Source organism: Cryptomeria japonica, chromosome 6 (assembly GCF_030272615.1).
Source record: "Cryptomeria japonica chromosome 6, Sugi_1.0, whole genome shotgun sequence".
Lineage (NCBI taxonomy): Eukaryota > Viridiplantae > Streptophyta > Pinopsida > Cupressales > Cupressaceae > Cryptomeria > Cryptomeria japonica.
The window spans coordinates 388,688,210-388,714,314 of NC_081410.1; the positions used below are offsets into that span (position 1 = coordinate 388,688,210).

The 26,105-nt window shown below is 44.0% G+C and overlaps 1 protein-coding gene across 3 annotated transcripts in view; it reads right to left on the bottom strand.

Moving 5' to 3' along the window:
- LOC131038323 (RNA pseudouridine synthase 5) overlaps nucleotides 1-26,105 on the bottom strand; it is a 300,230-nt gene that overhangs the window by 96,516 nt on the left and 177,609 nt on the right. The window lies entirely within an intron of this gene.

Genomic DNA, 26,105 nt, shown 5'->3' on the forward strand with positions numbered 1-26,105 from the left:
GCGCCCTCAATACAATTCAATGGCTCAGATCAATTTGAAATCAATGGCCGAGATCTTACAAGGAAAACCCTAATTAGGGTTTGTTACAACAAACTCAATTCTGGCCAATGAAATAATTGCATTATTTGGACACGTCTTCTCTGGAATATTCGACCAATGGATAACCGGGGTAGGTACATCGAAGTTTGTGTCGTCTTTGATGAGTCAAGTACATTGAATCTGGACACGCTAAGATGGACCAATCTGACTGGAGGAGTGATGACTGGGATGCCACCTTGTCTGGCATTTGTAACTTGGTAGATGTTCAATTTGATGATGCTGAGAAGTTAACTTTAATTAACTCTTCTGAAACTATCTGCTTCTCTAATGGATCCTTGCTTGAACCTCCCTTTGTCTTTGATGTGCAGGATGGATGGTGTACCTTTCCTTCAAATGCTGGATTGGAAGAGGTCGTCCTTGATGATGCTAGACTGGAGGAGTGATGACTTTGCCCTGGCCTGGTCTTCTTTCATCTGCAAAACAAACCATAAGATGATTAAGGATACATAATATATTTATTCTAACATAGCATTTTCTACCTTAAATCACCAACAAGAAGACATCAAAATGAAGTTTGCTCAAGATTCTTTCCAAGGACAGGCCCTATAAGAATTTCGCCCTGGACCCTCTAGAAGGGTCTGGAGCGAAATTTGCATTCCTGGCCAACTTAGACCTCTTTTCAACATTACCTCACAACCAGCTCCTCTCCTGGCCCAAACAAGGTGAAAAATAGGAGTTTCAAAATATTTTGCCCTAGACCCTCTGGAAGGGTCAGGAGCGAATTTTCTTGGTTAGGCCTCAATTACTCCATTTTTTGACTTCAAAATCCTCCGGAAGGTGAGCATATGCTTGTTTTAGTCCAACAAAGTCTAGGGATCCATCCTTTTAGTTTCTCACATGGGCAAATTAGGTGATAAAGGGAATTTTAACCTAGACCCTCTGGAAGGGTTAGGAGCAAAATTCCTTCTTTAGGCTTCATTTTACACTTCCTTTACCTCAATTCATCTTGCAACACTTCAATAACCTCCCTCCAGTCTTTTCATACCTTAAGAATCAAAATCTTGTCTTGACACAAAGGGGAAATAGTGATTTTGATGAATTTCATTCTGGACCCTTTGGAAGGGTCAGGAGCGAAATTCACTTTTTGCTTGCCTATTCACACCCAATTTCATTTTCCTCACTTCACTTCATTTGGACTCCCTCACATTGAATCCGCTTCCCAACTTGGCAACATTGGTTTGATCTTCACAAGGCCTAAAAAGTCAAATTCGCTCAAAAACCTAGCCAGGGACAGGACTTATCCAAAATTTCGCTCTGGACCCTTTGGAAGGGTCAAGAGCGAAATTCCAATTTTAGCTCAAAATTTTCATCTTTGGTGATCAAAAATCTTTCCAAGGGATTCCAAATAGCTTCTTTCACTCTAGCCAGGGCTGACTTCATTCAAAATTTCGATAAAAAGGTGATTTTTAGGGTTTTCACTCTGGACCCTTTGGAAGGGTCAGGAGCGAAAAACTTGTTTTGAGCTTATTCCTCCATCATTTCAACTTGAAACCACCTCACAAGGCAAGAAAACACATTTCCTCTCTTCTCCAACCCAAGTTTGATTTGATTTTGCAAGAAAAATTAGGTGATTGAAGAATTTTCGCCTTGAACCCTCTGGAAGGGTCAAGAGCGATTTTCATCATTTGGCTCAATTCCTTCAATCTTGATAATCATTGGCAATTTGGAGTCATTCCTAAGGCCTCCTTTGATCATGATCCACCCTAGATTTGGCATAAAATTAAGGGAAAAGATAGGTTTTGCACAATTTCACCCTAGACCCTCTGGAAGGGTCAAGAGCGAATTTCCCTTTCTAGCCCAAAATCATAATTTTTTTTTTTGAGACAACAATCAATTTAAGAACAAACTCAAGGGAATCCCTTACCTTGGTCTAGGCATGGCTTGGCACAAATCTTGGAGAAAAGGATGGGTTTTAGGATTTTCACTCTGGACCCTTTGGAAGGGTCAGAAGTGAAAAATCTTGTTTTAGACAAAAATCATCATTCTTTCAATCCCAACCTTCTTTGCAAGGTAAAATCTCATCTCTCTTCGCCCTAGGAACAAGGTTTTAAGCTCAAGCAAGGTTAAAAATATAGGCTTGTAAGGAATTTCGCTCTGGACCCTTTGGAAGGATCAGAAGCAAAATTTCCTTCCTTGGCTAAAACACTCATTCCTCAACTCTTTCAAACATTCCCAAAGGCCACAACATGTTCATTCTCCGTTTCAACATGCCTTGGACATCAAAATTTGGTTGAACAAGGAAGGAAAAGAGGTCTAAGTAGATTTTCGCCCTGGACCCTTTGGAAGGGTCACGAGCGAAAATCATTTTTTAGGCTTGATTCTTCATTTTTCAAACTTTCAATCTCATTTGGGAGCAAACATAGATCATTCTTCATCTAAGGAGCAAGGTTTCAAGCTAAAACAAGGGAACAAATGAAGTATATAATGAATTTCGCTCTAGACCCTTTGGAAGGGTCAGGAGCGAAATTCACCTCCTAGGCAAAAACTTGATTTTCTAAAGCATCCCACTCCCTCTCAGGGCAAGAACATACTAACTCCTTCTCCATCATGCCAAAGCTTAGCCAAAATAAGGAAGAAAATAAAAGTTATAAGGATTTTCGCTTTGGACCCTTTGGAAGGGTCAAGAGCGAAAATCACTTCCTAGGTTGATTTTCATCTTCCTTTCAACTCATTCTCCCACAAACTTAGTCAATTCAACTTCCTTTCATCGCAATCAAGACAAACCTCCATCCAACTAGGTCTAGGCAAGGTCGAACTAGGCTTTAAGGCCAAAGGAAGGCAAAAAAGGAAGATTTCACTCTGGACCCTCTGGAAGGGTCAGGAGCGAAATTCTTCTTTTAGGTTGATTCTCATCATCTTAAGGTCTAAAAACTCCTCTTCAAGGCAAATATGCATCAAGACCTACCAAACCATGCCTTATAAGCTCCAAACTTGGTCAAGCTAAGAAGCAAAATAGGGGAAATATGAATTTCGCTCTGGACCCTTTGGAAGGGTCAGGAGCGAAATTCACCTTTTGAGCCAATTTCTCACATATTTTCTCCTCCTCATACCTTGGACAAACTTCATTAGGCCTCCTCTCATGATCATGCAAATTTATCCCTTAGGTTGACATATAGCTCCAGTTTTTGCAAAAAAAAGGGTTTTACATGAATTTTGCCCTAGACCCTTTGGAAGGGTCAGGATCGAAAATCATGTTCTAGGCTTGACTCTCCTTCAAACTTATTTGACCTTGCCTTAGACATGATCTTAGACAGATTTCCTTCTATGTCTTAGCCAAACTTGCTCAACCATTCTTTGACTTCCTTGGACTCAAACGGGACACCACTAGCAATACTAAGCCTAAGGAAGACCTTGAGGGAAACCCTAACTCGAAGTATCCACTGACTCATACTATCTCAAGCAGAGCCTACTATCCAGCGATCCCCCTGACAACACTCAAAATGCAAAGGCTAACAGACAAAACCCTAGAGACCCAGAAAACAAACCCTAGAAATCAAAAAGCAGGGGTCCCCATTTGCAATGGGGCGATGTGTGAATACGTCACAACACAATGGAGTCTCAGCATCAAGTTTGTAAGCAATCAAACATGCACTTGAAAAAAAAAATCAAATTACTTGCAATTGCTTTCAGGTAAAGACCATGCCTTCATGTTTGCAAGGCAGCTCTATAGAGCATTTGCAGGGAAAGAGGCACAAGAAGCTACTTCAAGGGTTACAAAGATTGAACAAATTAATGATGGAGTTAATGATGCTGGAAGTAATGAAATATCCCAGGCCGGCAATGATTCCATTATCATTAGGGTTATACATGAAGATAACACAAGGGTAGAGCAAGATGAGTGTGGTTCAGCTGGGCTTAGCAGGCAGATTGTGCCTGATGATGCAAGCTTTTTGCTCCATGCTCTACATGGTGAGATTCCTAACTCACACAATGAGGTATGGAATCCTAGTATTGATTCACGACTTTCATCGGAGTCTGTTAATGCATTTCACTTTGATTACACCATGAGATATGCATATTCTTTTTCATTCAGCCCACCTAACGATGACCTGATGTTCTGAATGACACATAAGAGTGGGTCTACCCGTTTGCTTCTCCTGGATGGTCTCTATTTTGGGATACAGGATAGGGAGGCAATGTTGTGGCAGTTTAGTATACACTTGTGGCCAGAGTAGAACATCAAGAGTTTTCAAATATCGAGGAAGGTGGATGGCCATTTTGTCTATGGGATCCAAGTGGAGAACTCTCATGGGAGGGTATGATATAAGGAGACTTCAGCAACATGAGGATACTCCCTTTGGTTGACTCATTCTAGTTGACCTATCCGATCACTCTCAGGATATATTAATGAGTCCCAAACTTGGGATCCAGGGATTAACATGATGAATGGAATACTTCCCAGGGTGCTGTAACATGATAGTGTGGTTCATCATAGTTATATCAGAGTGGTGCAAAGGATTGGTAGAGCGGTATCTCTAAGATTTATATGCAATCCTAGTATTCAAACTGGCATATAAATGCAGATTAGTAGTGTGTTGGTATGCAGATGCGTATTGCTTGAGGGTAAGCAATCTTTGGGAAGGGCGAACAATAATGTTCCCTTTTAAGGCATCAACTATTTCTAGAGGTTAGCCTATGACTTTGGTCCCTATAGGCTGACATGGTAATTAGGGGACTCTTTTGAGGGTGTTCTATGGCTCTTCAACTGACCTTTTGGTGCTTATTTAAATATTCTTCAGCTCAGTGTCCCAATTTATTTGTGGCATGCCTTTCTGAGATCATTCAGGGCTCTTTGATATATGCTATTTTTAGTAACTAACTTGGACGTTTGGGTCATACTTACTATTTATAGTAAGACATAGGATGATCAGTGGGTATAATGGCTATTTTTGGAGAGTCAATTATTGCAGAAGTTGATAGTGTCATGGTGACTGAAGTTTTATGGATATTATATTAAATAATGTTTGAATAATAAAGTTAAATTAAATATTTAACTTTATGTTCTTTAATATGATAAAGTGACTTTATAAAGTTATTTTATGAAGTAATGTAATAAAGTAACTTTATAAAAGTTATTTATAAAGTGACTTTTAATGGTGCTTTGGGAGACATGGATATTATAAAATATTAAAAGTCACTTTTAATTTAAAATGTGCAAACCCTAATAAGGGCGTTGGGATGAAAGCATTACAAAAGGTACTTGGGAGCTCATTTGAGATATACTTGGTTAATTTATTTTCTCTTTGAGAAGTTGGGAGCTCTAGATTCATTTGCAAGAAATCTAAGAACGGAAACCTTTGGAGTTTCTCGGTGTTTTGGAATGGAAACCCAAATCCATCTTTGGTGTGGATTCATCCAAGATTCACCATTGCATTTAATCATCAAACAATTGGAGCTTTCAGCTGGAAACCTCTCCAGAGGATTTGACAATGTGCAAGAGTTGGGATTTGTTGTGACCTTTTCACACATAGCCCCATTGCAAAAGGGGACCCCCTCTTTCCCGCTTTTCACGTCTTGTTAGTTTAGGGTTTTTGGCAATTAGATGGCAATTTTGAGTGTCTGAGTCTCGTTTTTTGTATGATCATGCCCAAGGGTTTCCTATGTGCAATTAGGGCTTGAATTTTGAATCGTTAACTCAATAGGATCAAATGTTTAGAAAATGTCAAAGTTGTAAGATGATCCTAAATTTTGTCTAAGTCTTGAGGTCGCAACAAGTTTAAAATATGAGCATAAATGTGTTTAAAACTTTAAACGTTGCAAATTGGTGTGATTTTTGTGTGGGAGCGTCAAAAATCCCCATAGGAATCGTATTTCCACTCCTAGGAGGTTAATTAAGTCTAAGTGTACAAAATCTCGATGGACTCCTGTTTTCCCCCACTCAAATCGAGTTAAAACGATGAAAGTCTTGATGGAAATAGAATTTCCACTAAGCTAAAATGCAAAATTTGACCAGTTTGGGCTTTTTCAATGTGAAAATCACCATTGTCTCGATGGGAGACATTTTTCCCCATGTAATTAAGGTATAAATGGACTCTGTCCCGATGGGAAGCGTTTTTACACTGAGTTTCAAGTGTTTTTGGGGAAAATCCTGTGCACCTCGATTCCCCACTGGAGTTGTCCCGATGGAGATTGTTTTTCCACCAGGCCTTTGAGAGCAAAAGTGTACAAGGATAGTGAGTTCAGATGGACCAAGTTTTTCCACCAAGAGGTAAATGGCCAAGTTAAATGCAATTCATGTGTCCAAATGAGGTTTGAATCTCCACTAGACTGGAAAACAAGTGTGACGAAGTGAAGTGTGGACAAATTTACATTGTACTAATGAAGTGTGTTTTTCCAATGGAATGAATTGATGAAGTTTTGATTAGAATTTATTGTCCAGATGGAGTTCGAAATTCCCCTAGAAAATATTTTGATGAAATTGACAAATTTTAATGAGTTTTCTGTGTCCAGATGAAGGACGTTTTTCCACTGGGGTATGCCTTTACATGAAATGATGAATTTTAATAGTCCAAATAGGCATCGATTTTCTCCTGGAGTGAAATTTGTGAGCAAAATGAGTAAAGTGGTGAGATTTTATTGTCCAGATGCGGGTCGATTTTCCCCTCAAGGTTGCAAGTGATGGATTAAGGTGAATTTTAATACAAACATGTGTCCATATGAAGTTCGATTTTCCCCTAGTTGGCTGAAATTGAGATCAATGAAGTTTTAAATGACAAGTGTGCCCCAAATGATATTATTTTTGCCTTGTTACAAACATTTAATGATCCAATGAAATGCATTTAATGTCAAATGTGGAATCCCAATGCTAATCAGTTCTCCACTAGGCTGATTGAAATAAAGTTTTATCCCACATTGCTTGTGTGGTGAACTTGCAAGGTGAAAACAAAAATAAAAGGACCCATCCAGCATTAAAATAATATTATAATGCCCTTTGAGGTGACAGTTTGAAGGCTGATTGGAAGCATACCCTTGCTGGTTAGAGGTTCAAATTTGTCCAGGTGAAGTGTGATGCCATTCTTGGAGGAGATTTACAAAGCTTTTGTGGCGCCATTGCACATTTGGGGAAGTGATCTTGTGTGTGTGGCGCCACCATTGGAGGGGAGACTGTGATTTTGTTGTGGCTGATTGCGCCATTGTTGAGGGCAATCTTGGGCATTTCCCATGTGGCACGATTAACAGTGAAGGGGGTAAATTTGCCTACATTTGTGTTTGATGCCATTGCTCGGCGTATTTGTTACATGTAAGGGGGGGCACCATTGCTGGTCTTGAATCTGAGACTTCATTTCCATTATTGTTTTCAGACTGGTACATCATTTTCCCAGTCATCAATTTATGTTAAGGTGTGAGGATTTCCAGACTTTGAAGGGGAAATCAACTTGAATGTGAGGGTGCGCCATGAATGTAATTGCTCCCAGCCATTGAAGTATAGCTTTACTTGTGTCCTCAGACTTCAAAAGAGACAGATTCAGACCCAAGGCATATTGGAGCAGCTAAGATTATACATTTTCAGACCTATGGAGGGTGTATTAAGACTTTAATTTCTGAAAATCAGACATTATACACCATTTTCTGGGTGTTTTCGGACCTGGACATATGCATTTAGAGCTCCAAATCATACTTTTTCTGAACCTATTAAAGTGTCCTCAGACTTATATTTTGTGATCAAACTTCAAATAAGTCTGAAAATCAGGTTTACTGAGGAGCTATGAGCTCCGTTTTGATCAAAGTACATTCTATTTTCAGAATTTTTGTTACTTATCATTGAAATTTCTGATTTTGAGCCTTTAAATGTGACAATCATTAAAAATCAGAACTTAGAGAATTCTGAAAATAAGTTATTACAGATATTTTTATCATGATATTAACTTCCAGCTTCGTACAGGAACAATGTCTAAGGTGGGGATATCGACAAGTAAGAACCAATTGAAGATCGTAAAAGAGGGCTTCTATCCGGAGTCGCAGATATCGTCCCCATGGAAGATCACGAATACAAACATGGAGTACCTGGACATGAAGCAGATGAGGCGGAAGATGTTTGGGAGGAAGAATCATCTTCCTTCCACCCTATCTGCTAATATCATGAAGAGTGGAATTTACCACGCAACTGGCTTTCCACCATCCATCTAGTTCAATGAACTTGTAATTCAACATGCTAAGCATTATAATCCATTAACTAGAATGATCAAGTCGCCTAAGGGGTGTTTGCCCTCTGGGCGAACAGTTTAATACATGCAGACAGAATACTTGACAAGAAACAGTAATGCCATATATACCAAACAACAATATTAAGCCAACAGAAAAGATACCATTTCATTCATAATTGTAATACTGACAAGTTACATCACATGGTATATAAAGGTACCGAGGGGGTGCGAGGGACAACCGTCGCACCCATAACTACCTACCCTCGGTTACATTACTAAACAAAGTGCTTCCTAATTAATTACTTTATATTCCCGTATGTACAATATTACCGCCAACATCATCCCCCCCAAAAAACAAGGTCGTCTCCTGACGACTGAAAATAAAATGGTATGATCAACAAAAAAAGAAATCATGACTAAGAATGGGGTTGAGGAAGCGTCCCTGGTGAGGAGGGTGCCGATGTGCGGGATGTGGCTGCCAAGCGTGCCCGTAACTTATAGACCTGCTCAGTCCTCAGCTTCAGGTCCCGCTCTACAACCATTTGTCGCTCCATAGTTGTTTTCATCATCATTGCGGCTTCCAATACCTCTTTATCCTTCTTCTCCACCATCTCCAAGGCATTAGCCAGACGGCTCTCCAACATAGCCCTGTCCTCCCAGGCTTCCTCCAACCGTGCCCCCAAGGCATCCCTCGCCGATCTCTCCTAGGCCAACTCTGCTTCCGAGGTAGAGAGTTCTGCGACCCACAAGGCCTTCTCCCCAACCAACTGCTCCATGTGTGCCTCCTCCATCTGCTGGAGTCGAGCAGCCAACTCCTCCCCCGCTGACACGGCCTCCTGCCGCTGGGTCTCAGTACCCTGAGCAATATACTGTATCCTCCTCATCTCATAGTATGTCTCACGGAAGACCTGCTCTATCTTCCGCAACAGTGACTGTCTACTGGTCTCACCAACCTGCTCCCGGAGGCCCCAATCTTCCAACATCTGCAAGGTCTCCGTAGTAGGCCACCCTCTAGACTCAACACACTAAGCAAAATGTGTCATGCACCTGTCCCTCATAAACCCAAGCAGCTGCTCCAACTGTCCATTTGTCCTGGCATCTCCCTGAGAACTGGCGGAGGCTACAATCCTCTGGGCTCCGATAGCCATGTCCACAAGAAACTGCTCGAATTCCCTGTCACCCTCCACTCTCAGAGATGCTAGGACGTCATGCTCCTGGGCATCCTCGTGAGGACTCTACAGCGGCTCGTCATGAGGGGGGCCCTGGATCAACTCCTCCTCCTGCCTGGGACTCAGCACCAACTCACAAATGGGTGAGTGGTTTCTCTGTACTATCTGTGAAGTCTCTGGTGAGCTATCTCCAACCAAGTCCACAATCTCACGAGGGCTCGGCTCACGCCGTGGGGAGAGGACAGTTGCTCCAATCGGTGCTACTGGTGCCATCTTGTACCGACTCAGCCAAGCACTCATATCTGCCTAAGAAGGGGTACCATTCCCTCCAAGATGCTCTAATGGTACCCCAGCCTCCCTACCAACTGTCCCGCCACTGGTCCCTACCTCTACTGCTGCTGTCGTGGGACTCTTGATGCCGACCGTCAAAGGCTCTGGCAGAGCTACCAATGTCGTGGCCATGTGTGGGGGAATCATAATCACTAGTGTCCGGCCTTGCCCAAAACCAGGAGCTGGCATTGCCAATACTGTCGCTCTAGGTGGCAGAGCCTGAGTGGCACCTGCTGAGGCCACCTGTTGGGGTAACTCACCCGGGGACCGTGTGGCTGCCGCTACTGGCACAACTACGAGAGGTGGAGGTGTGGCTATCTGCACATCTGAAGAAGATGTCGCCACCGTCTCCTCCTCCACCTGTTGTCCGCCTCTACCCACAATCCTGAAACTACTCTTCGTGGCCTGTGACGTATCCACGGAGTCCTCCTCTGCACTCGCCTCCTCACTCGGGTCACTAGGCTCGGACTCCGACTCAGACACCACCACCCTCCGCTTTCGTTTCTTGCCTGATTGTGTATCTCCACTAGGTGCCATGATATCTAAATGAACCCAATAGAATATAGGCGGCTGCCCAGGGTGTACACGGCCTTGTGGTGCCAAGTGTTGTTTGTCCGATAAAACCTGAAGGCGTACTGCATCCAACAAGAGTCCAATGGCATGGTAGGGCATGTAGAAGGTTTCGTGCTGCAGGGTCATAAATTCCTCCATCCTATCCACTAGCACTAATGCCCAGTCGCATACCACGCCATTGCGGATGCACTTCATCAATACCACCTGCGCCATGGCAATGTCCGAAGCCCTACTGGCTCCCATCAAGCAGCTCTTCAACACATCTAGAGGCACCGCCATACCCCCTCTCTCAAAAACAACTTCTTCAAGCCTCTTCCCTTGCTGGCATGCTGGAGACTATCAAGCTCGGCCTATGTGAGGTCATCGCGGCACATCAACTTCAGGAGTTTATCCTTTAAATCTGGGGATATTTTTTGCCCCTTATCTACTTTCTTTCCCTGCGTTCCCGAAATACCAAAAACCCTCGTAAACTCTGTGGAAGTGAAAGAGACCGTAACCTGGTGGTGCTCATAATCGAATACCGACTACCGCCTGTGTATGTCATAGGCACCAATCATGGCCCGCAACACAACCTCAAAATCCTTAATGCAAAAGATGGGCATTTGGATGGCCCAGTGTACCTGTGCATGTCGCAGCTGTGCCTTCACGGGATCATCATGCAGGGTCTCGTTCCACCATTTTCTACAATTTGTTCCACTCAAACCCTCAAAGGTAATGGTGTCCACCGTCACATCATCCTTCACTGCCATCTGTTGGTGCACTTTGTGTTGCACTTTTTACCTTTGCCTTTGTTGTTGTTAGCCATGCCACCCCTTACTTTCACACCTGAAGGCAAAATCCGAAACGCTTTCTTGTTGGCAAAGGTTGACGGCATTGTAGCAAGTAACTGCCGCAACTGTCTTTTCCAATTCTTTCCACCATTGGGGTCCATTAAATGATTTTGTTTTTGTCTCTTGTGCCCTTAAATATATTAAAAAAAATAGGGTTAGGGAGCCAAATTTGTGCACGTGCTTACCCCGGCTTCCTCCCAATGCTATCCCACAATGTGCCGATTTTATCTTGCTTTCGTCGTCGTATCGTGACCCTTCGCCGTACTCTGTGAGCCTTTGGTTCGTACTGCACCATACAATAATCCTTTTTCCTCCATCGTCGTGCGGTGTGCGGTGAATGTATTCTGAGTGAGGAAAAAAATAATTCCTCTCCGCGGCACCGTGAATATATACTGTACGGCGATAAATATACGCCAAACAAAATGTCTCCCTTTTTGCCGTACGGTGGCTACACACCGTACGGTTGTTTTCCTCCAGGGCGTAGTGATTTTCTCCACCATACGATGTCACGCAGCAATGGTCTCTTGTATGGTAATCCTTTCTTCTTTTCCTCTTTGTAGTACTGTTATTATATACCGTACAGTGGTGCTCTCAAAACGTTTTCCCTTCGCCGTACGGTAAGCATACACCATACAGTGGTTCTTTCAAAATCATACATATTTTTTTTCCTCAACCATACGGTAAGTATATACCGTATGGAGATTTTTTCAATTTTTTTTCATATTTTATTTTATTTTATTATATATTTTTTTTTTTCTTTTTATTTTGTTTTTCTATAAATTTTAAATTTTTACAATTTTACCTAAGTATATCCACGGGCAGATTTCGGGCCATTCCTCTGCCTGCGCTCCTGATGTGGTTTTAATTTCGACCCATTAACGCTGTCCGGAACCGCCCATCCAATGTCAACTTGATTGACCCGTTTTCAGCGACTTCTCTAACTTTATATGGTCCTAACCACCTTACCTTGAATTTGTCGGGTTTAATCTCATTGCGCCCATTATATTTAAGCACTAGTTGTCCAGGGGTGAACCTCATTTGTTTTAAGTGCTTGTCGTGCCACAACTTACTCCTTTGTTGGGCTGCCTCTGTAGCCCACTGGGCCATCATTCTTTTCTCATCCAATTTGTTCAAGACATACAGCCTCTCTCTCAGGCTATCCATATCCCCGAGTCTGTTTTCAATAACAATGCGAAGGCTTGGCACCATGAACTCTGCTGGCACAACCGCTTCCTGTCCATACATAAGTTGGAATGGCGCCTGGCCTGTGGTCACCTTGTAGGTGGTGCGGTAGGTCCACAAGACTGAAGGTAATTTTTCTTCCCAATCTTCTCCCTCGACACCGCAAGACTTGTAAATCACTCCAACAAGAATCTTGTTGGTGGCCTTCGCCTGCCCATTGGCTTGGGGGTAGTAAGGGCTGGACAATGAATGAAAAATTTTGAATTCAGTAGTGAGGAGCTTGATGACATGGTTCACAAAATGTCCACCCCGGTTGTTGGTCAACTGTATGGGGATGCCATACCGTGTAATTATCTACACATAAATGAATCTTGTCGTACTTAAGGCCAAGTTGTCAGGCAAGGCCCGCACTTCCACCCATTTAGTTAAATACTCTGTGGCCACCACAATGTAGCGGCACCTTCTGGCACGGCTGGCCTTGAGTGGCCCAATAAAATCCAACCCCCAGTGCTCGAATAGCTCCTGAGCATGTGAGGGGTTGAGGGGGATGAAATCTCTCTTCAGCGGCTTTCCGGCTCTCTGGCACGTATCACAACCTACTACCCATTCTCTGGCATCATTATACAATGTGGGCCACCATAGGCCTACCAATAGCACCTTTTTTGCCGTAGTGTCGGGTTCCATATGGCCTCCCGCGAGCCCCTCATGTGCCTCCCTCAGAACGCTTGGCACCTCCTCTTCCATCACACACCGACACAGCACCTGGTCGGGCCCCATTTTATACAGCAATCCATTAATTAACTGAAATGTACGGCTTCTCAACACAAGCTTCCTTCGTTCTCCAGGTGGCATACCTTGCAGGAACACAAAGGTGGATAGATATTCCCCAATAGCAGTATACCATGATGGCAGTATCACAATCTTAAATAGCTGAGCATCCGGAAATACATCATTAACTCCCTCTGATGGCTCCCCCGACCTTATCTAAGATAATTGGTCAGCTATCACATGGCTTTTTCCCGGTTTGACAATGATGGTGAATGTAAACTCCTACAACAAGAGTAGCCATATGCTGATCCTTCCTTGAATGATTGGTTTGTTGACCAAATACATAAGCGCCTGGTGATCCACATAAAACGTGAATGGCGTCGCCAGAAGGTAATGACTGAATTTTTGCACAGCATAGACCATTCTTAGGGCCTCTCGCTCCATTGTGTTGTAATTCTTTTCAGCCTTAGAAAATAATCTACTCGCAAAATTGATTGGATGGTCCTTCTTGAGGGCTTGCACCTTCTTGCTCGACCCCTCGTCGCTACTACTTCCCTCGGAGGAGGAGTCCTCGCCAGAGGACTTGTCTTTTTTCTTCCTAGATGTCTTACCTTCACTTTCTAGGTCCATTGCCCGGTTGTAGGCATCTTCATAGGAGGTGGGTGGTACGATTTTCATTTTCCTCCTGAGGGACAATCTCAAACCCTCCACAAACCACCTTTTCTTTAATCCATCACCTGGCTGGTTGTTCATCTTTCCCAGCAGTTCCTTCACTCGCCAGCTATACGCTCTAACAGTCTCGTGTTTCCCTTGCTTGGTACTCAGGATTTCTGCCACAATTTCATTGTCGTCCCTGAGAAGTCGAAACTCTGTTTCGAAGGCTTTATGTAATTCATCCCAAGTTGCCAGCTTCGTTTTATCAGCATCGAAGTACCAATCGATGGCTGCCCCTCATAGGGTGGCAGGGAATTGCACCACCCATTCTGCCTTGTCGGTCACACCATTGGCCAACCAGTTTGTTTCACACGTACGACAATGTCGTTCCAGATCTTTCCCGTCTTCATTGAACTTAGGCAATTTTTGCCGATTTGCCATCACACTCCTTGGCGACGGCTCAGTCTGCCCTCCGGAACTCGAACTCGACCCTCCAGGAACTGATCCTCCGAACACTGGTCCTCCAGATGGTGCTCCGGACATTGATCCTCTTGACGGTGCTCCACTCAGATTTGGTACGTTCAGTCCCCCAGGTTACTCTCCCCATCAGGATGTGATGAGCCTGAACCGAACAGATTGCTTCTCGTACCGTGCCCTTGTGTCCTCTAGACATCTTCGGTCGCACCGGTATCTCCCGCCTCTCTGGTCTCGGTCCCCTCTTCTCTCTTGGTCTCAACACCTCTAAAGTGTGTATGGCTCTACCGTACTCCCATCACCAATCTCTTCCAACATGAGGGAAAGGTCCCCCAACCGTTTTCTAGTGGTTTCTATTAGCACAGAAACTTGGCCCTTACCGCCCAAGTCATCATTACCATTTCCTTCTTCAGCAAGTTTCTTCAATCGTCGCCGACGTTCAGCTTGTTGTTCCAACCTTAGTGCCCTTGTGGCTGCCTCGTGCCCATCTTCTTCTTGTCCCTTCGGCACACAGTTTCTATCCTTGTTTAGCGTCACGGACATCAATTCCTTCATTCCGTAGGTTTGAAGGTTCGTCGACGGCTTTTGCCACGTTCTTCCTCCTCCTGCCGACTCCTCTCTTCAAATTGTTGTAGGATTTGTTGCCGACGGTTCTCACGGTAGGTTTCCTCTCGGCGAGTTTGTAGAGCAAGAAATGCTTGTGCCAACAAGCTAGGCAAGTTGTTCATCAACTTACGCCAAGGGAACTCCACACGGCACTCTCAGGGACGTCCTCGGCCGTGGCCTCCCTCCGTACATAAGTTTCGATTGATGCTTGTAGGATGCAAGTGAAATGCCTTGTCAGTGCTCTCTCTCCTTCGAACAACTCCTCCGGCTCTTCCTCGGGATTACTACTTGTCCCCTCGCTCACTGGTTGTCCCATTATCGTCATGCCATGTAGCATGCTCCCGTCATTCCAGGTTTAATTCGGCAACGGCACCAGATGTTTGCCCTTTGGGCAAACAATTTAATACATCCAGACATAATACTTAACAAGAAACTGTAATGCCATAGATACCAGACAACCATTAGTGCTTCCTTTGACATCACAGTACTCCTGTGCCTAAACCAAACTTGTCTGCAAAACACGCTTTTTAGTGTCAGCCTCTACAAACTGCTACTCAAATGATACTGTCTCCCTAGCCAATTTGTCCTCGATAGCCACCCATGTTGCCCTCTCGGCATCCAACTCCTAGGTATGCTGAGCTAAGCCTCACGCTACTCCTGCCTCCAACCTAATGGTCAGCTCCTCCCGAGCCCTCTGTGCATCCACCAAGGAAACCTCTCGTCCAGCCGAGACATACTCCGAGTTCCTCAAAGCGTACCATTCCTGTCGGGAAGTGACCACAACCCTTTGGCACAAAGGCTAGGAGACGGCTGTGGCTATTCTAGCTCCAAAACAGACCTGTCGTACCACGTGTTAGTGATAGGTTAGTCAATCGCAACCGTTAACTGCAAAATTGACGGTGTAAAACGCACAACTAACACGCATGTTAGTCAATCCGTACTGTCTTTTTGGAGCCAGAATAGACGCGTCACTAGGAGATGCCTCAAATCCTCCATCACACTCCCCAAAGGTCGATAACTAAACTGAATAACTCCCTGGTGTTGTATGACTTCGCATGCCGACAATGCCTTCCCTCAGACTCTATTTGTTTGCAACCTCCAAATCCGTCTCCCTCTACGACTTATGGCTTCCCGCCAATGCTGAGCTTCAGGCTTCTTTCTCACAGTACGGGACAACCCAACACTTACCGTGACTTCTCTGATGCCTTCGCCCAACTCAAAAACTGTATTGTAGCTCAAAAATAAACTGGGGGTCTGGGGACAGTGCCCCCAGCGGGGTCTGGGGTAGCACCCCAACGAGGTTGAGGGGCAGCGCCCCTCGTGGGGTCCTGGGGCAGCGCCCCAGATGCGCTCCTCATTTCTGTGATATTTTAAGATGCCAAAACCCTTCTTCTCCACTCTCAGCGCCCCCGCCGCCAACACCAATTTACAAGCCTCAAAACCATACGAAAGTCCATGGCGCACATCATTTCTATGAATATTTTAAGATGCCAAAACCCTCCTTCTCCACTATAATATTTTCAGCGTCCTAGCTCCAGACGTCATCGAATGATTTTTCAATCCAGTTGTCTTTTTTTTTTTCACTATAATGTCCCCGATGGCACCCCGGCCATACAACCTCCCCGTCCGGTCAACAACAGCACTGACACCTCCAATCGTACGACCACCTTCCCGTGCGGTCAACACCCCTCCACCGTACGGATCACCCCATACGGAATACACAACCAACCATCTACCATACACACCGTCCGGGCCTCCTCCTACACGCCGAATGCTTAACTACCTCCTGGATGGCTGTGTATGGGTGCGTGTGCCTACCCTGTGCTTGCGTGGGCACTGCATTGTTGGGCGGAGTGCGTTTGTGCGGGGGCTGCATGTTTGTGCGGGGCTGCGTTTATGTTTGCAGCAGTGGTATCCACTGCACGGTGGTTCCACCGCCGGTGGTCCCACTGCCGATGTTGCCACTGCACGGTGGTCCCACCGTCGGTGTTGCCACCGTCAGTGGTTCCACCGCACAGTGGTTTCATCTTTTTTTTTTGCCGTACGGATCGTATGGATTCTTTTTTTTTTTCTTAAGTGTCCAAATTCGGCTCGGGTTCCGTGCCTCTGGGATCGCCCTTTCTCAGTTTGCCTCGCCCGAGAGTCTCCCGCTTTGGTCCCATGCTTCTTGAGTCGCCTGCCCAGCCTCTCAAGTCCCCTTCCATCCTATCGGGTTCCCCTCCGGACTCTCGGGGTGTCCTTCCGGCCTCTCGGGTCCCCTGCACGCTTCTCATGGTAGGGTTTCAATTTGGACCCATTGGTGGCAAGTCTATTTTCAATGGCCATCCGAAGACCTGGAACCACAAATTCTACAGGGACCACAGTCTCCTTCCCGTACATAAGAAGAAGAAGAATAATAAAGATTTTGAAGGTTACAGCCTTCCACACAGGGTTCCAATCGTTGTCGACACGAATGATCTTCGGATTATCTATGTCACCGAGGTTTGGGGCATCTCCCTTCCAATATTCTCTGTATTCTAGCAGGTACACCTCCTCTGTTGCTTGCTCTGGTTCCTCTACTTCGAGCCTGTAGCTCTGGAACATTTCGTAATCCTCCATTTGCCAGTGGAAGAACCCATTCAATGACCCTGTCTCATCCTCGAAGCACTCTCCTAGTTTGAGGATCCCTTCGTCGTTGGGCTCCCTGCAACCCTGCCCTTCGTTCCTCAGGTCGCCTTCTCCTTCACCCTCTGATTCTGAAGATGATGCCAATTCCTCACTAACCAACTCTGTCCCGAGGTCTATGATAAACTTCCTTCCTCCATTCTCCATAGACAGAGTGTTCTTCTTCCAGTTGTGGGTGGCCTTGGCTGCCACCAGCCACCCTCTCCCTAAGATCACATCGTACCCTTTTTTCTTTAGTGGGATTACCACGAAGTCCAGTATGAAGGGTTGTGCCCCGATGGTAACTTGTTGGCCCATCAGTGTCCCGATGGGTTTGATTCCATGTTGATCTTCTCCCAGCAAATTGAATGTAGATGGCCACAGTGTCGGCTTCCCTAGCTTCCACCCGGTTTCTTCTGGAAGAACATTCACTCCTGATCCACCATCGACGATGGTATCGGTTAGAATGGTGCCAAGGATACCCATCTCCACAATGGCCGGGTTTCGTCCAGTATTAACTACCAACAGCGGGGGTCTATTGCAGACCACCCAGGAACATCTGTGCGGTGGTTGGTATTGGTGCATGGTTGGGAGAGATTATTCAGCAATGTCATTTGTAGTTGAGGCATCGTCTAGACGAGGTCGTGTATCTTCACAGGCACCTCCAGTTTTAATTTTAAAATTTGATTTAGTATAGCATCCTCCGCCTCCGGTCGGCTGGAAGTACCCACCGTACACTTCGCCTTCGCCCTTTCTCGTATCTCTTTCTCAATTTCTTCCCGTGCTTCCCGTACCCTTCACTTCTTCGTCTCCGGGTTTGGGTCTGGGCACATTGCATGTCTGGCTTGGGCGCGGGTTACGGCTAGCACTTCCTCTTCTTTGGTTTCCTCGATGTTGAGCAAGTTAACGCGGACTTTGGGCAGGTGGCGTCTTCGTGGTCTCCCGGTCTGCACCATTTGCACAAATATTGTGTGGCCTCTCCCTTAGAGCAGTCTCGGGCGAAGTGCCCCCACTGGTTGCACGCTCTGCATTGTACCATTGGTCGACCTTTGGAGTCGTATTGGATCCAGCTCCTTGTATTGTTATTTTTGTTTCGTCCTCCCCACCGGTTATCTCGGTAGCCTCCCAATGTTGCATTGTTGTTCGCCTGGGAGCTGGCGGTACCACCCGATGTAGTTGGTTGTTCCTGCGTAAGCAATACTTGTTGCCTTCGTGTTTTCATGTTGTAGGGGCATTCCCTGGTGGGATGCCCCATCAACTGACATATATCACAAGAAGCCTTCTTTGGGCAGGAGCCTTTTGTGTGGCCGTCTGTCTTACATTCCGTGCACCAAAGCTCCCCTTCGTCGGTCTTGCTCGGACCTCCCTTCATAACCTTCAGCTCTTTCATCATCCTCAGCATGTCCTTCTGCAAGGCTTGCACTTTTTCGCCGGACTCACCATCGCTGCTGCTTCCCTCGGAAGAGTCATCATCCTCGGACGAGCTATCCTTCTTTTTCTTCTTGGATGTCTTGGTGTCCGTCTTGAGATCCATCACTCTATTATATGCATCTTCATACGAGGTTGGTGGAACTTTCATCTTCTTCCGGATGGAGTGTTTTAGCCCCTCCACGAACCATCTCTTTTTCAACCCATCCGCTGGTTGACTCTCCATTTTCCCCAATAGTTACTTGAGCCGCCAACTATAGGCTCGGACTGTCTCATTCTTGTTCTGCTTTGTGCCATAGATTTCGGCGACTATTTCATAGTCATCTCTGAGGAGGCGAAACTCTATCCCGAACTCCTTCTTCAGGTCGGGCCATGTGCCGACTTTGGTCTTATCTGTATCGGAGTACCAGTCGATGGCCACTCCCCTTAAGGTTGCTGGAAATTGTGTTACCCATTCGTCCTGGTCGGTAACACCGTTCGCTGACCATATGGTTTCGCAAGTGCGGACGGGATCTTCCTTCCCCTCACCGTTGAACTTCGACAACTTCTGTTTACTGGCCATCCCACCGCTGGGTCTCACTCCTCTGGTGCCTTGTGTGCTTGTACCTGGTGATCCTCTGCCTCCGCCTCCTGCACCTGACCCTCCACTCGTGGGTCCTCCGGAGAAGGTTGTTGACCCCGAACCGAACAAATTGCCTCCCGTACGATACCCTTGTGCTCCCTCGGCACCGTCGGTCGTACCGTCACCTTCGATCGTCTCCCTCCGATTGTCCTCCGAAATGGACAAGTTCTTTAGTAGGTCTCTGGTAGCGTCAATCAGGTTTAGATTTCGCCTTATTTGTTCCACCAATTCTTCGCGACTTCTTACCCTACGGTGGTATTCTGGCGAACTATAGAGTTCCCCTTCGGCACCCTCTGTGACTCCTAGGTTCCCTTCGGGCAACCCTACGACAGTTTAGAGAGTGTAATTCTCTTCGTCTATCTCTGCCTCCGCAACCTCCATGACACCTCCTGGGTTCCCTTCGAGCAACCCCTCGGTCGGTCGTCCCTCGGCAAGCTGCCTTAGCTTATGCCTTCGTTCTATTTGTTGTATGAGATTCAATGCTCTTTGTGCCACTTCCCATTCGTCACTTTTAATCTTTTTATTTTTGTTCGTATTTAGTATATTTGGCATAAATCACTCCCGTACATAGCAAGCACACACCATGTACACAAAAAAAAAAAAAAAAAAAAAATTATTTTGCCTTTCGGCCACGATTTATATCAACAGTGTGTCGGGATTATTACAGGGTTCAATTTCCCCTTCGCCTCTTGCCATTGTGCGATGTCGGCCTCTGGGTTAATCTTACCGACGAGTAGGCCCATCATGTCCGTACGCCATCCGCTCCTTCCTTTCCCAAGTATGTCTAGGCAACGGCGCCAAATGTTTGCCACATACAGGTAAACGATTAAATGCAGAAAGTAAATGCACAGAACATAATGTTAATATATTAAATAACCACTCTGTATTAATTCAACAGTCCATGTACATCAAGTGCCATAACATCACATTTGATACCACTATTCTGATGATACTAAGAAGGAACGGTATGCAATATATAATACCCGAAGGGGTGCGACCAACTGTCGCGTCCAACTGCCCTTCGGGACGACTAACTAACTAACTGTCGTAACTCATTATTACCGACAACAACATAAATATAATATGACAACATAACATAATGATTATTCCCGGCAACAAATATTAAGCCAACAAAAAAGATACCATATCATTCATAATCGTAATACTGACAAGTTACATCACATGGTATATAAAGGTACCAAGGGGGTGCGAGGGACAACCGTCGCACCCGTAACTACCTACCCTCAGTTACATTACTAAACAAAGTACTTCCTAATTAATTACTTTTTATTCCCGTACGTACAATATTACCGCCAACAAGGGGACAGTGCTTGTGTACCTAGCTAAGGAATCTATTGGGGAAGTGTTCGCAATCCTTAGATGTACGGATATGCTGGAAGTAACTAAGGAGGAGTCTCAAGCAAAATTTGACAGAAAAGTGGAAGCATGTATGATAGTTATTAACAATGAGTGGATCCTTGAGACAAGGTGTCACCACTCCAAGTTACCCAAGAGGCTCCTAAATTTAGACTTCAAAGAGTATAGTGACTTAGTATTTTTGCTCAACCGAGTCATGGGAGCACCTCAAGGGGCATTATTTGAGAATTGGATGCACTATTTTATTGAAGAAATATCAAAAGGAACAGTGATCGATTGGGAGACGATAATCAGTGATAACCTTGATATCCAGTTGAGACGTTTGGAAAATACTACATTCAATATGACTTCCTATCTTGTATACATACTTGTCAGATATGTTGTGTACAAAGAATTGATACACAAGGGCGAAGTCAAGAATGGGCCTGGATAGTTCAGAGTTTATGAGTGCTATTCGCAACTCCATCTGGACGAGATTGAACATTACCAGAAAGGTGAATGATGCTTTCACCATGTACATCACTAGACTGCTGCAAGGCGTGATACACAAACGGTTGTCTAAGGAAATTGAGAAGTACGGATCGTGATATATCCAATTTCCTACCTTCACATACCTAAGGATTCAGGGGTTTACATCGAAACCATGCAAACTTCCTAGGAATCTGACAGACAAAATGGTTTTACTGGAGGTAGTGAGACAGCTTTTGGGGTATGATTCTCTCCAAAAGGCTAAGCACAGAACAAGGATGACTTTTCCTATTGCATTAGGAAAGATGTTGGAGGTATACCACAATGCGGCTGCAGCAGACACAGTTAGTGAGGTGTTGGAATTTTTTTGCCTTAAACCTATAAGAGCAAGGATCAATTTGATCCATTTTAGAGAATTGTAAAGATTAAAGGAGGAAAGTTTATACACAAGATTGACATCGAAGACTATTGGGCCAATCTCATGGATGAATTCGCAGTAAGAAGGAAGAAGTGGTCTTGTATGTCAGTAGACTTCATGAGAAAATGTAACCTCTTCTCCATTCCAGGTCAAGTGCAAGATGATGGGGATCCCATCCATCCGCAGTATGTCAATGAGATTGACAAACCTATCATGTTGCCTAGTTGGACGCAACCTGAGTTGGTAGATTTGAATGTTTTAATGAGAGAAGTGAATGATTACTCCAGGGAACGGGTAGACAAGTATGTCAATGAGTTTAGAAAATCAAAGATCACCTTTACCTATAAGAAGATGAGAAATGATGAGTCCTCTCTCAACGATGATGAGAGAACAATCAATAATGTAAGAACGCACAACAATGAGGAGAGTCAAGCTCCTAAAAGATGGAAAGGTATGACTGGACAATCACAAGCTAGAGGAAAGGAAATTGTTAGCCAATTGTTAGCCAAAGTTCAAGACAAAAGAAACACAAGTCTAACATGCCTAAATCCACCATGAGCTCCTCATCCATGAAGGAGAATGACATAACAGAGAAGGATGATGAGTCCAAATAGGGTTCCGACACATAAATCCTACCAAAGAATAACCAAGACTTGCATACTACAACACAGTCGGCACCACATGATGATGATGAAGAATTGCCAAGATCTCCCACAGTTCAGCTAGAGGTTGATTTGGGAAACAATGTGGTGGATTTGACTAAAGATGAGGGTATGGATGATGATGTTATTTCAGCCTTGAGAGAGCTTGATCAGGCATGAACATCGAAGACGGAATAAGAATTTATACTATTCTTGATTGGTTGCTGAAGAATATGGAGAAGAAGAAAATGATAGAGGCACAACCTGTAGAAGATATTGACGATTCCTAGCCATGGTTGGCAAGGAGAAGGAGCAAAAGAAAACGAAGATGTTCCCTAGCATTACTAGAGATGATACAAGAGCACACATTATACAAGTGGTTGTCCCAATGGGTGATAAGACCAAAGATGTGGTTACTCCTATGGATTATCAAGTTACCACAATTGACGGTGGACCAACTACAAGGAAGCAAGAGTTCTAGGAGCTAGATGATATAGTCAAGGCGATTGAGGCACGATTTGATAGGACCATTGCGAAGAAAGAGATTCTTGAGTGTCGGAACAGGAGGCTCAAGGAGTACATTGAAGAGATAAATTCCCAAAGGCATGAGGATCTTGCTTTTGTCTCACCTATTTCTATTGATCGAGCATCCCCTTTCAACCAAGAGGCGATGAGGAACACATATCAAGAGGTTGGAAAATGGATTGAAGATGTTTTGAAGCAGGCAAATGATTTCCTAGCTCAATTTCTCCAAGCATTTGATAAGACAGTGATGTTTATATTCAGGATGCAGTACTTGGAGGGAGTTTGGGAAGATTTCCAACCAATGCAGGAGAAGACTATTCCTCACCTCAAAGTATTGAAGCAATTCCAATGTCCACATTGATCCAGGAGGGAGTTGTCTAGGCAGGCAATGTTCATGATTTTCATGGTTCGTAGTGTTCCTTGGCCATGCAAAAGATTGCATACGATCATGCAAAACAAGAGTGCACAAAGATGGAAGGATCCATTCAAGAGATGCAATCCAATATCCTTACATCCATTGAAGAATTATTGGGACTAGATGTCCATGCTTCCAGTAGTTTGAACTTGGAAGAGTTGAAGGAAAAGATGAAGTTTATTTACTTCAATCAATTGGAATCATTGAGGAAGAATCAGCTAGATGACTTGGTTTCTCTCGTCAATCACATCAACAACTTGCAGAAGCTTATGCTGAATTGGGAAACCATTTTTTATGCTTGCTCAGATGCCTTGGATGTGATTGATTTGCAGCAGGAAGGTCTACCCAGCGTTACGATGGAGGACTCAACTTATTCTAGGCTAGATTTGTTGAGTCTACAGCTACAAAGAGGGATGTAGGCCAAATCTTCTATAAGATTCCCTACTTGATGACTAGGTGTCATCCCATTGGACCTCCTTTTTTAATTGCACCTATTGATGTAAACCCTAATTAGGGCAATATTAGGGCAGTGTTGGCATGATCTTGCCCCTTCATTCTAAATGAATCTTGGCCATTCATTTCATTTGAGACTCTATATAAACCCATTTGCCTCTCATTTGTAAGAGAGATTTTTGAGAATTGTCGTCTATATGCTGCAAGTTTCAATACAAATCATTGAAGTTTGGTGGTTTTTGTTTAGATTTTCTATGCATTTGTGTTTCTCATTGCCTCCAAATTTAGATTAGAACTTAGATTAGAATTTTCTTTCAAGTATTTTAGATTGGATGAAAGAAGTGTTGAATGCATTTGAATGAAATTCATTAATCCAAACCACTAGCTTCTTGCTGATTGTAAGATTGCCTTGTGTGGTCAACTGGAATTTGAATTGGAATTAACTTCAATTATTGCACATCCATTGGCATGCATTACCTTGATGGTATTGATGTTGATGGTAATAATTTGAACATTTTTAAATCTACCCTAGATGATTGCACTAAGCTTGCATTGAATTGTTCTTTGATGGTGAAACCTTGCCTAGTTGAATTTCATTGAATCATTCATAACCTCTTGCATTCTAGGTTAGATAGTCTTAAAATAGAACTTCTAAACCCTCATCCCTTTTGCATTTTATTTGAAAATTCTTTGTTAGAATAGATTGAGCTCAAATTGTAAAATAATTCAAAGCCATTGGCAAACCCATGTCCATTCATGATAGCCCTGACTCATTTAGAACAATTACGTAAGTTCCCAAGTGAAAACAGCAAATCACATCAGCCATTGAGTCACCCACATGTCAAGAACTGACCATAGAAACCTTGGAATCGTCTTAGTTGATCAAATATTTAGCATCTGAGGTGATTTTGTTCAAGAGATGGTAAAATACTTTGGTATTTTATTTTGTGTTCAATTGTGCCTAAAACACACATCAGCAGGATTATTATTGCCAAACTAAGTTGTCAAGTTCCTTGCCTGGACCCCTCAAGTCCCGGGCCAGTTCCCCCCGAGTTCGGGTCGTGGGCTAATTCTTCCTGGATCTAGCCAGGGTCCTGTATATGCCCTATGGGTACTTCTCTGCCGAGCCCAGACGAGCCCGGGCAGAAATTTGCCCACTTTATAGAACCCAGGAAGAATTTGACGCAAAGGTAAAAAAATTTACATTTTTTAATGCCAAAAAGGCATATTTGACCCCCTAAACCTAATTTGATGACTTAAACACTAAAAAGTTAAAAGCAACTTCATTTTTGCACAATAGAATGAAAAACATAACTTCTTTGCTCCATTGCTAAACTTCGCTTTTTGCTTGCCATTTCTCAAGGAGAGTTGAACATTGATTGTTGCTTGTTTCTAGCTGGTTCTTGTGCTACTCCTATGCTAGTACCGCTGCCAATGCTACTGCTAGTGCCAGTGCCAGTGCCAGTGCTAGTGCCACTCCAAGTGGCACTGTTTGTGATTCTTCTAATATACCACAGCATATGGAGGATGATGATGATATTTTTGATGACCCATCTGATATTTGATTAGTGATGGCTGATTGTTGTAGCTTGACATTATTATTTTTGAACTAAAACATTAATATGGTGGTGTATTTACTGTTTTGCTATGTTATTTGACTATTAGCATAGTAGTATATTTTGAACTTAACTACTGCTGCATATATGTATATATTTTTTTATTTTTATATGTTTTTGTACTAACAAACCCGACCCCAAAAATAATTTTGCCAAACCCACGAACCTGAATCTCAAACCCGAACCCGAGCCCAAACTGGGACAAGCAACTTAGTTGCCAAACATTGTGAAGAAGTTTGGATTCCATACTTGTTAAGCTGCACATTGGACATTGCTGGATGCTACAGTGACATGAACAGTAATTCACTACAGTGACATGAATAGTGTGCAGCTACAATGATGTGAACAATGATAAACAATTTAGATCTTGCCAAAGTCCATTCAGAGATGATTTCTGATTATAAGTTGACTGTTTTCTTCAATAATTTGCAGCTACAGAAGTTCTGAGCAGTTTTCAGACTTTAGAGTGGGTCTTACAAGCTGCAAATTGTGATAATTCCTGATCTGAGCGCTAAGGGTGTGGTAATGCATGTTTATAGTGACATCTTGACTCAATTTCTTCCCTTGAGGACCTTTCTTTGCTAAGCAATAAAATATTAATGGGCTGCTGTTCACCTACAGACTGGGCATGCTGCTACAAGACTGTAAGTTGATTTAATTTGCCTTATGT